The following is a 12,929-nucleotide window of genomic DNA, read 5'->3' on the forward strand; positions in this document are numbered from 1 at the left end:
TGTACCATGGACAAGAAAACAAACAGATTCGTCCTAGAGAGGGTTAAACCAGGCTACTCCTTGGAGGCAAGGATTCTGGGGCTTCGTCTGACATACTTTGGACATGTTGTAAGGAGAGACAGGTCCTTGGAGAGGGACATCTTGCTTGGTAGAGTAGAGGGACAGCGCAGGAGGGGAAGACCTCTATGAGGTGTATTGATTCAGTGACTGGGGTAATTGGAATGGGTGTGTCAGAGGCAATGTGATTGGCACAAGATAGAGCAGGGTTTAGGGCTGTCAATGGCACATAACAACAACAATGTTGAGATGGAGTTAATGTTGAAGGCTGTAGTCCTTTATCTTCTACTGCAAGAAATTCAAGTCTTCTCCACCTTCAGGGAGAAAGATTGTGTCAGCTGTATAACACAGGTGGTTGATGTATCTTCCTTGGATTTCGTTTCCACATTTTTCTTATAAAGTCCAGTTTCTCCAATGATCTAAAAATACTGTCTGATGCACCTTAGTCCTCAAAGTGACATCCTTGCTTTTGAACATTTTAAAGAGGTTTGGTTGGGATTTTTGTTGTTGTTCTCCAGTAGATTAGTCCAATGTAAAATCTCCATTGATTTCTTGGCTGATGTTTTTTCATAGACTGTGACTCCAGGTAAAACGAAGTTCTTGGCACATAGATTCTTATGTTGTTATGTGCATTGGAGTTGACTACAACTCTATAAACAACAGACCGGAACTTTGTCCCAGGATATCATCATGTTCTCCACCATGATCCAACTCCTCTTCAGTTACTGTGTTCTTCTATCTCACTGAAGGTCTTACAGAAGGTCTTTCTCTCTTTTGCTGACCCACGACTTTTTCCATACGTGTTTTTTTTCTGAGGGCTGGATCCTCCTGGCAACATGTCCAACATATGTGCTAGGAAGTTTCACCATTGTTACTCTGAAGAGCACCCAGATTGCACTTCCTGTTGCTAAAGGAGCCAGAGTTCTCTCAAATCTCAGGGAGTGTCTTCTCGATCCCCCTTTCCTCCATCCTCCTCCCCATTCCTTCAGTCCTCTTCTTCCAGCCCTCCCGTTCTCCCCACCCCCACAGCTAGACCACTTAAGGTTAATGCCTGGCAGGCTCTGAGTAACTCTTGCAGGACCCCTGAGGCTACGCCTCTTTCCCTCCCCCCCCCCCCCCCCTCTTGGTGGCCTCTGAGGGAGATCAACTGCGGGTGAGCGCCGTAAGGCGTTCAGTAGGCGCTCACGTGGGACGTCTGTGCCTGCAGACACTGGCGACCGACCGGACAGACCGGTTTAACCGCAAAGCCCCCAGCCTATGGAGTCAGCTTCAGTAGCTCTGAGGAGGCAGGTGAACTTCTAAGTGACACTCCGAGAGCCGCAGAGCAGAAAGGAAGTCTCCAGAGCAGCTGCTGGTGGAGGACGGTTTCAGCGATTTTTGTAAAACTGTTCAACCCCTAGACGCAAACTCCACGCCTCCGAAATGCTTGAATGAAAGCTACAGTCCGAGAACAGCAGCACCCAAAAACTCTGAATGCGACGTTGGAGGCAATGAGGTTGGCTGGTGGGCAGGCTGGCACAGGCGGCGGGCTGCCCAGGCTGCACAAGTGGGCGCGGGCTGCACAAAGGGCGCGGGCTGCACAGGGGGTGCGGGCTGCCCAGGCTGCACAAGTGGGTGCGTGCTGCCCAGGGGTTGCGGGCTGCACAGGCGGCGCGGGCTGCACAGGCTGCACAAGTGGGCGCGGGCTGCACTAGGGGCGCGGACTGCACAGGGGGCGCGGGCTGCACAGGGGGCGCGGGCTGCACAGGCTGCACAGGCGGCGCGGGCTGCACAGGGCTCTCGGGCTGCACAGGCTGCACAGGGGGCGCGGGCTGCACAGGCTGCACAGGCGGCGCGGACTGCCCAGGCTGCCAGTCCTGAGCGTGGGCGTTTGCTGCTGGGTTAATTATAACTCTTCCTGGAGAACAAGCCATGTGGAAGAATTTCAAGTGGAGCGATCCACCTGGAGGAAAACAACTGCCTGCTTGCAAAGGCAGGGAAGGGATTCCCACCACGCACTGGACTCCGGGGGACTGTGCACAGCGCTGCACCTGGCCATACTTGCGGCAACCTCGTGCATCTGAGGTACCTGGTGCCCCACCGGCCAGGAGGGGATGGAGTGCGGGGAATCTTTCTGGTGGTTTTCTTAAGAATTTCTTGGTTGCACCTGGAGCAGAAGTGACTCACCGCAGACTGCTGGTTGATGATGATGGACAGATTGGCAGGGAAAGATTTCTGATGAATGGAAGATAATAACTCTTTTAATCTCAAGGGTCCAAAGTCAAGTTGACCCTCTATCGGGTTTCAGAACTTATAAATCGCTGCAGGCAGAAAGACTGCTCATATTTCTCCTAAAAAGCTTCTGGTGGACTGCAGCTGCCAGAGGCATAGGGAGCATTGGTGGCCTAATGATAAGGCATTGCACCGCCAATCCAAAATCAAGGAGTTCGAATCTACAAGCTGATCTGAGGGAGCAAGATGGACAATTTCCCATGCAATTTACAGTTTATCACTGGAGGGTCAGCAATGAATCGTTCCAGAGGGCACATAAAGGCAACAAACACAAAACAAAAATCCACAGGCTTTGGGTTAGCAGAGAAACATAATCTTAGCAGTTTTGGGCTACCCTAAGGGATGAAATGACATTCAGGAACAAAATTACCCGCGTCCAAGCCATGTCCCTATTATTAATTAATTGTTCCTCTACTTTTTATTGTCATACTCACCAGGGTTGAAGAGCTAGTACATAACTAGTATGGACTATGTTATTGGGACTGTTCTAAATACTTATTTTTTGGAACATCTTTATAAAAAGGTCTTTTTAAATAGCCATTTCATAGGTGGAAAAACTGAGTCCTAGTGATGTTAATCATGCACTCATGCCCAGGGAGATGATGAGTACTGAAGCCCTGAAGTCTAGCTCTAGACCTGTTGTTAGCTGCTACTCTGTGGATTCTGACTTACTGTTACCTTGTGTGCAGAAAAGTATTTTCAAATGTTACGCTATAACCTTTTTCTTGTTATCATATGCTGTTAAGTTGGAATTGACTCATAGCTGACCCTCCAGCAGGTTTTCAGAGCACGGGAGGAGGTTGCCCATCTTTCTCCTGCAAAGCAGCTGGTGGATTTGAACTGTCTATCTTTGGGTTACCAGGACAACTCCTTACTGCTAGGCCACCAGAGCTCCTTAGGTATGGTGAAAGACCTTCTTTTTTTTTTTAATTTTATTTTATTATTTTTGCATGACTGTACCGTCAAATCAGATCTGACTGGTACAGGAGGAGATTGTCCCTCCTTCCCCGGCAGAGCATCTGGTGGATTCGAACCGTGCACCTCTGGGATTGTAGTTGCAGATCCTTGCCACTAGGCCACCAGAGCTCCCCTGAAAGACCTTCTTGTTATGACAGTAGTTTTGACTACCACTTATAGCAACCCTATGAACAACAGCTCTGAACATCGCCCTAACCTGAGCCAACCTTACTGCTCTTTTGGGTATTTGTCTGAAAGATATTGTACCACAGCACAGGTCCTAGATTAAGACAGATTAGGAAGAAGGATTGGCCACCCACTTCTAAAATATCGGGCCTTGGAAAACCCTATGAATAATAGAGAATAAAGACCCTAGAAAACGATTTTTTTACAAAGCGATAGGATCACAATAACCCAGCAAAAGATGAATGAATTTACACTATAGTTTCCTGTCACTTACCTGCATATTCGTTTATTCTGTCCCTCTTCTTTTGATGCTTTCTGGGTCAGTCAATATATTGGCCATAGTATCTTTCAATATTGCAACTCTAGGAGTAAATTTGTTTTTCCAGTTCTTTCAGCTTCAGAAATGCAGAGCGAATTCTTTCTCTTTTATTCTCCAACTCCACCTCTCTGCACATTGCTTTGTCCTCCCGAGCTGCCCTTGGAAATCGTCTGTTCAGCTCTTTTACTTTGACATGTTTTCCTTTTGTTTTGGCTTCTAAATGCTCCAGTGTGATCTTTAGTCTCTTCTGATATTCATTTTAGAATTTTTCTTTCTCCTTTGTTTTTATATCAAAAGAAGCTGGAGGGAATATACAAAATCATTGTACTAGAAAGAATTGGTTGACACTGAAAAAATTCAGGAAGTATTATATGAACAGCAGACAGTGATAACAAAGGAGGAAGTAGAAGCTGCATTGAAGGCATTGGCAAAAAAATAAGGCCCCGGGGAATTGATGGGATAACAATTGACTTATTTATATTAACATATCAAGGCTTGGATGCACTCAGCAGTCTATGCCAGGAAATTTGGAGGACAGCTGTCTGGCCAATGGATTGGTAGAGGTTCGTAGTTGTTCCATTCCCAGGAAAGGTGATTCGATTGAATGTAGAAACTATTGAACAACATCATTAATATCACATGCAAGCAAAATATTGCTGAAGATCATTCAAGAACAGAGAGAACAGTACATAGATAAGGAATTGCTAGAAGTTCAAGCAGAATTTAGAAGAGGCCATAGCACCAGGGATATCAATGCTGATGTCAGATGGATTCTGACTGAAAGTAAAGAATACCAGAAGAATGTCTGTTTGTGCTTTATTGACTGTGCAAAGGTGTTTGTGTGGATCACTACAAGTTGTGGCTGATACGGAGAAGAATGGGAATTCCTGAGCACTTCATTCATGCAGAACCTATACCTGGACCAGGAGGCTGTTGTGCCAACAAAGTAGAGAAACACGTTATGATTTAAAATTGAGAAAAGACTGCACCAGGGTTGTATTCTCTCTCCATACCTATTCAATCTATATGCTGAACAAATTATCTGAGAAGCTGGACTATATGAGGAGGAATGTGGCATCAGAATTGGAGGGAGACTCATGAACAACCTGCGTTAGGCAGATGATACAACCTTGCTTCCTAAGAGTGAGGAGTCCTTGAAGTACTTGTTGCAGAAGGCCAAAGAATGCAGTCTTTGGTATGGATTGCGTCTCAATGTCAGGAAAACAAAAACTCTTACCACTGGATTGAGAGGCAGCATCATAATGGATGGAGAAGAGATTGAAATTGTCAACAGCTTCATTTTCCTTGGAGCCACAATTAACACCCTTGGTACCAGCAGTCAGGAAATAAGGAGACTCATTGCACTGGGAAAATCTGAAGTTAGGGACCTGTCCAACTTATTGAGGAGTAATGATGTCAGTTTGAGGACTAAGGTGCATCTGATTCAGGCCATGATCTTTCCGATCACTTGCTAGGCATCTGAGACCTGGACAATGAATAAGGACGACAGAAGAAGAATTGATGTCTTTGAGCTGTGGTGTTGAAGAAGAGCACTGAATATCCCATGGACAGCCAAGAGAACAAACAAATATGCCTTAGAGAGGGTGCAGCCAGAATGCTCTTTGGAGGTAAGAATGATGAACTTTCTCTTCACATACTTTGGGCATGTTGCTAGGAGGGGCTAGTCCTTGGAGAAGGGCATGATGCTGGAAAGGGTGGAGGGTCGGCAAAGGAGAATAACTCAACCTGGTGGATTAATACGGTGACTGTTGGAATGGGCTTCTGTGTTTCAGGAAATGTGAGGATGGCGCAGGGTAGAACAGAGTTCAGATCTTTTGTTCAAAGGATTGGTATGAGTTGTTCTCGACTCGACTGCACTTAAAAACAACCACTTGCATATCATTTACTTAAAACTGTACAAAAATGGCTGAGCTTTTGGCTTCCCTGCCAGCTCGGATGGCACAGTCAACAGGGATGTGGGCTGCTAGTCCCAAAGGCCACACCTCTCTGGTGGTTCCAATCCATCAGGGTTCTGAAGGAGAAAGTTGAACAATCTCCTCCCATGAGATCTGCATTCTCAGAGGCCCAGATGTCAGCAGCTATCAGTTGGATCTGATTCCATGGCAATGAGTTTCCAAGTATTATGCTATATGGTCCTCTTGTTGTTGTTGTTGTTATGTGCCGTTGCATCACCTCCGACTCCTAGTGACCCTATGTGCATTAGCTCTGAAGCTTGCCCTGTCCTGAGCCAATTTCACTGACTCTGACACACCTAATCCCATTGCCCCAGTTGTGTAAATCCATTTCTTCCAAGGTCTTCCTCTCTTGCTCTGTCTCTCCACCCTTCCAGGCATGATGTCCTTCTCCAAGGACCAAAGTATGTGAGATGGAGCTTAAAAATCCTAGCCTCCAAGGAGAAACTTGGTTTCACCCTCTATTGAGGACAGTTGGGAAGGAGGAGGAGGTCCCTGGCTGGGGTAGATCACCTAGCTCTGGATAAGTGCAAGCCTATCTGACCCATATCAGCCCCGAATACGGGATAGAGAAAGCTTTCCTGTGTTTGGCTGTGCTGGTTGAGAAAGCTCGCCCCCCGAGAAGATGGCTGCCGCATCTATTGGACTGGAAGTTGTCTGCACTGGGCTGAGGTTCTCCTGCCCAATCCACATACTCCACATCCACTAATCCACCCCACTCTGTCTTCCTGTTTATGCATCTGTATATAAGTGCACTGTAACTGCCAATAAAGTTGAGTGGGCTCTCTGCAGCACCCCCGAAGTGGTGGTTTCCGTTACACTTACCACCATCAGGGTGTTGCTGCTCCCCGTTGGCAAATGGGCAGAGACAACCCTCTCCAAGGCACACCTAGTTGTTTTCCTGGCGGTCCATGGTATGTTCAATACTCTTCTCCAACAACATAACTCAAAGACATCAGTTCTTCTCCTGTCATCCTTAGTCATTGTCCAGCTCTCCGATGCATAAAAGCAAGTAATTGCAAAATCCATGCCCTTTATTAGATGCACGTTAGTCTTTAGAAGGACATCATTGCTCCTCAGCACTCTGGAGAGGTTCCTCTTAAGAGGAAAACTAGACTCAAAGGCTGGTGGCTCAGTGCATCAGTACTCAGCTGCCAACAGAAAGATCAGCAATTTGAACCCACCAACATGCTGTGGGAGAAAGATGTGACTGTCTGCTTTTATAATAATTCACAGCTCTAGGAAGCCTCCTGGGTTCAGGCTGGATCAGGTGTCTCCCCGGGCTCTCACAGCCCTCCGGGTCCTGTCCATGCTGCTGGTCTCTGCTTCCTTCTCCCAGGACAGTGGATAGTGAGTCTGTGGGCAGTGGTGGGGTTGGGTTAGTCTTGACCCTGGAGTTGACACATAGGGACTGTTTTTCTGTTAATAAATCTGGGAGCTCAGATTAAAAAAATATAGAGCTTTGAAACCCTATGGGACAGTTCTCCTCTGTCCTGTACGTATACGCTCATTATGATTTAGAATCCACTAAATGGCAATACATTTTAAATTTCGTGTTTGTAAATCCCATAGGCTTGACACTAGTCATGCCTTTTTATCACTCACTTATTTGTTTTTTATGTACTGTCAAGCAGGAAGTGATTAATAGTACCCTCCAGTGGATCGGGGACAATTTAATTGTACTGGAGGAGATTGTCCATTTTTTCTTTTCGAATCTTGTGGATCCAAACTCCTTTTAGGTTGACAGTGCAGTTCCTTACCATGAACCACCAGTGCTCCCATGGACCTCTCTATCCACCAGAGACTCCATGGGAGAAGTATGGGCAGTGTTAACCACTAGATAATATATTTTTTTAAATCTTTTTAGAGTGACACCCCCTTCTGAAATAGCTTGCCTCTGGAAACTCTATGAACTTGGAGAAACAATGAAAGTTATACAAGTGTTCAGGTCTTTCGTTCATATGGTCACTATGAGTTGTCTACAACTCGATGGCACTTAACAACAATAACAGCAACAACAACAACAACAAAATTTGAATGAAAGTTTACAGAGCAATTTAGTTTTCCATTCAACAATTGATTCACTTTTTGAGTCATGAAATTGGAACAACCCCCACCACATAATGGCACTGTTCCTACTCTCCCCCTGTACTTCCCTTATCCACCCAGCCTTCTTTCCTCTCTCTTCCTGCCTTCTGAACTTTGTTGTTGTTATGTGCCGTCAAGTCAGAACTGACTCATAGCTGACCAACCAGTGGATTTGCAGAGGCTGGAAATCACATGGGAGTTTTTCCACCTTTCTCCTAAGGAAGAGCTGTTGGATTTGAATGGCATGCCTTTGGGTTGACAGTGAAGCTTCTCCCCACCAGGCCACCAGTGCTCTTTCTGAACTTTACTCCTGGGCCTATGCTGCCTTTTGATCTCCTGCGGTTGGTTGTTCTAAGGCGTTTGTGTCTCTCTGGCCAGATTATTGTTCTCTTTATAGGCCTCTTTCTTGTTTGGCTAAAAGTTGAGCCAAGGGGACAGGTAATAATATTTTAAGAGAATACCATACGTGTTTAAATGGTAATGTGATCTTCCTGAGAGAGTTCTGTCACTAGCATATGGCTTTTACTCCAGGTTTCACACTTTTTTTTTTTTTTTGCTAAGTCTACTTTCAAGGCAGTACAAGAACAACACAAGGGCCAGCTTAGCTCGTATAACAGGTGATGTGGGAGTGGTCCTGGGTCTGTGAAGAACTGTTGTGGATATGGAAGGTGGATATTTTAGTTGTTTAAAGAACAGCAAATCTCCTTCACAGGCCACTGCCTATTCATCAGGATGATTTAGGGCCTGTGGGAAATATACAAACTCCGTATTAGCTTCCTGTTGCTGTTGTAACAAATTACTAATGTTGTGTTGTTGTTGTTGTTAGGTGCTGTCAAGTCGAGCATGACTCATAGTGATCTTGTGAACAACAGATCTGAACTCTGTCTTGTCCTGTTTCATTCTCACAGTCTCTGATACACTTGCGCCCATTGCTGCGGTCACCATGTCAGTCTATCTCAGTGAGAGTCTTGCTCTGTTTCACTGACCCTCCACCCTTACAAGCATGATATCCCTTTCCAAGGAATAGCCTCTCCTAGCAATATGTCTAAAGTCTGAGAGACGAAGTTCTGCTATCCTTGCCTTCAAGGAGCACTCTGGCTGCACCTTTTCCAGGACATCCCTGGTTGTTCTTTTAGCAGTCCATGTGATATTTAATACTCTTTTCTCACACCACAACTCAAAGGCATCACTTCTTCTTTTGACATCCTTATTCATTACCCAGCTCTCAGATGCATAACAAGTAACGGAAATGGCTTATATAAGGTCTACAAACGTCTACAAACTGACATCATTGCTTTTCAGTATTTTGGAGACGTCCCTGACAGTGCACTTACCCAAAGCAATATGTCTTTTTATCTCTTGACTGCTGATAACAAGGATTTTGATAATGGATCCAAGTAGTGAGACAAAATCATTAATAGTTTAAAGCAACCAAATTCACTACCATACACACAGTTCTCTGGGACAGAGCCTGGCACAGGTCTCAGTGGGCTGAAATAAGGATATCAGCGGGGTTGTGTTCTTCTCTGGAAGATCTCGGGAACATAAAGCTGGATTCAGAAGAGGCTGAGGAATAAGGGGTATCATTGCTGAATGAGCAATAGCAATGATCCTTGCTGGCCTCTGAGAAATCCAGAAAGATGTTGTGTTTTATTGACTATGCAAAGGCATTTGACTCTGGATTCTAACAAATTATGGGTGACATTAGGAAGGATGGGAATTGCACAACACTTATTTAGGTTCACACATAACCTGTACATAGACTAAGAGACAATGGTTAGAAAGAGTGAAGGCATACTTAAGGCACAGAGCCTAGCACGTAATCAACAGAGTCAACACTTTGGTTGGTATTATAATCCTGTGTCATGAGGGTTACAAAGAATTTTAATACATCGTACCTTGGAGAGGGATGTCATGCCTGGGAGGATGGAGGGACAATGCAAGAGAGGAAGACCCTTGATGAGATGGATTGACTCAGTGACTGGGGTAATGGGGTAAGTGTGTCAGAGACAATAAAACTGGCACAGGATAGAGCAGGGTTTAGGGCTGTTGTACATAGGGTCGCTATGAGTCACAGGCAACTCGACGGCACATAACAAGAAAACAATCTGCCCTTGTGGGAGAGTAAGGTATACCTACTCGTGCAGCTGGAGAGTGAGCCAACACACAGGAATAGAGAATGAAAAAAGTTGAAAACAGTATCACACTTGAGTGCTAAATGAAGGCACTACAGGCTGAAGTGCTGTTGAGTGAAGTACTGTAAGACATTTTCTGTAATCAGAGGAGGTGGGGATGGCACAGGCAGAATTTTTTCTGGCAACAGGGAGAGACTGGATTTGGATAGGAACGGAGGAAACATTGGGCACACACATGGCATATTCCAGGGTGACAGAAATGACTTGGCTGCAGTGGAAGGTGTGTGCAGGAGTGTTTGTTCATTCACTCATTTCTCCATTTTCCCAGAGTGTCTTAAGAGAGAAGGGAATTATCAGACTGGGAGAGGCAGAGGGTGGAAGGCCGATAATGTTGGGTGGTGTGGTTGCCATTCTCCCCTGTGATACTGGGGAGCCACCGGAGGTGTTTGAGGAGAGATGGGATCTCAAGGAAAGCAGTTATTAGGATGACTCTGAGAGCTGTCTGTGTGGATGGATTGGGAGACAAAGAATGTGCAGAGACTCTATTGGAGAGGAGTTCAGTGAACCCAGTGATAATGACCTTGAGGAGATGTGTGATCTGATAACCTGAGAAAAGGGAGTGGGTGCAAGAGAAACCACTATGCAAGAGTATTTCAGATTGAAAGGAGACGGGGAAATGCCTAGGAGATTGGTGGTAAACAGGTTCTATTTGAGTTGCTACAAGCTTGTTAGAGCTACTGGCAGCAGATGCAGGTGTCACCGGCCACTTGGTGTTGGAAAGTGGAACCAAGAGAGGAGAACAAGGTCATGACTGATGGGCTCGAGAGTCATCAGCCATGAAGCAGGGCTGGGAACCCCCACCCCTGTCCCCTAGCCTTTCCTGGCTAAGCCTGTTTCAGAGCCCACACGGGGGGGGGGGGGGTTCACTGGTGCATTCCTGACAGTCCCGCCTTCTTCCCTTATTTTCTTACCATTTTTTAATCCCCGGTCTTCCCAGGGACCAGTATTCATTCGTCCTTGAGATGAGGGGATCTACACACTCCTAACTCACATATCTGCTTAAATTTTATCATATCTTTTCCCACTCTCTTATTATCTGGATACATTTTCGGTCATATTTAATTAAAACAAGCAAGCAAGTACCAACAGTATGAATCGTTATAGATTTGATTCTGAACCATAGACACCTTCCCTCAAGTTCCTTTTTTGTTTGTTTTTGTTGTTGTTGTTGTTGTTATGACCTTCCCTCAAGTTTCCAAGGCTGTAAATCTTAGCAAGAGCAGATGCACCATCCTTCTGAGGAGTGAGTGGTAGATCTGAACCTGTCGCCTTTTGGTTAGCAATTCAACTTATAACTCATTATACCACCAAGTAGTTATTAGAAGCATTGTCCCTGCACTGAGTTTAAAAAAAAAAAAGAAAAAGAAACATTGTCCCTATAAGTTGAGAAATAAGGTAACCCTTAGTAAAGTCTCTTATTTACACCCTTTCATTGCCATTCAATGGGAACCGACCCACAGTTGACCCTACAGAAGGTTTTCAGAGCAGTAAATTGCACAGAAGCTGCTGGTGGCTTAGTGGTAAGGAATTGTGCTGCCAACGTAAAGGTAGGTGGTTTGAATCTACCAGCTATTCGGAGGGAGCAAGATGAGCAATCAATTCCCGTGCAATTAAGTCTCTGAAACTCCGCTGGAGGGCCAGCCCGGACAGTATGCGACAGCAACAAATTGCACCAGAAGAGATTGTCTGTCTTTCTCTTGAGAAACAGCAGGCAGATTGGAATCATGTGCCCTTGTGTTACCACAAGGCCACCAGAGTGCCTGCAGAGTTTCTAGGCAATGCAAATAGTTAAACACGCAAAGGTTTACTACAAACAAAGGTTGGTGGTTCAAAGAGGCTCCGCAGAACCAAGGCCCAGCAGTCCGTTCCTGAAAGATAGCAGCCATTATAAATCCCATCGAGTTCAGCTCCAGTCTTGACAGACGTGGTCGCCATGAGGCAAAGGCACGTACAGGCACTGTCTGTTCTTGGTTCATCCGCTGCTGACAGCGTTCCGGACCATAGGGAACGTCCCACGGGGGAAACTATGGTGTCCAGAGCAGGACTTGTGGGGGAGAGGCGGTCAAAGCTGCTTTTCAGAGGGCGGCTGCCAGCTGCCAGCGGACTGTTCTGCCACCTGTCCCCAAGGCTGCTCCTGCCCACCAATTCCTCCACGCGCCTCCCTCTGAACGCGTGAAGACAACAGGAGCAAATGTGTCCCTTATTAGCGAGGCAGAAAAAGGAGGTTTTAGGACACTTACAACTCATGCTTTAAAAAAAAAAAAAGTAGAGCCAGTATTTTTAAAAGCATTTAGACATCATTCTGAAACTCAGGTTCCGTTTTCTCACGCCAGACAAGAAAGTGCCTGGAGAGTTAACCGAGAGTCAGCACCTGCAGCGGCCTGGGAGGGGTCAGACAGAGCAGGCTGGCGCCACCGCCGCCGCCCTGGGTGAAGGCGGAGGCACAGGGCGGGCTGTGAGCTCGCGCTCGCTCTGAGAGCGCCCGGTGGCTTCCGCGGACCGGCTCCAGCTGCTGTCTGCCGGCTTCGGGGACGTATTCCCACCAGGACCGTGTCCTGGATGACTCCTGTGCTCGTTACAGCTGGCCTTTATGATGGATCGAGGCATTTAGGATAAGGAAGACGCTTGTGAACCGTTATCCGTCTTCACCGGAGACAGAATGAGAGCCAGACGCCTGAAGATGTAGCAAAAAGTCAGTACTGCGATTGAAAAAGATCGTGCCTGCTTGGCCCGGCCACCGAGACCTGGCTGGGCTGCTCTCTAGCTCTCTCGTATGGGCTCGCGCAGCACTACACCGAGTTTCCCACGACTTTGTCAGGGTATCTTCTAGCTTCCTTCCTTCCTTCCTTCCTTCCTTCCTTCCTTCCTTCCTTCCTTCCTTCC

Source organism: Elephantulus edwardii, unplaced genomic scaffold (genome assembly GCF_000299155.1).
Source record: "Elephantulus edwardii isolate Elephantulus edwardi_28Jun2011 unplaced genomic scaffold, EleEdw1.0 scaffold00395, whole genome shotgun sequence".
Classification (NCBI taxonomy): Eukaryota; Metazoa; Chordata; class Mammalia; order Macroscelidea; family Macroscelididae; genus Elephantulus; species Elephantulus edwardii.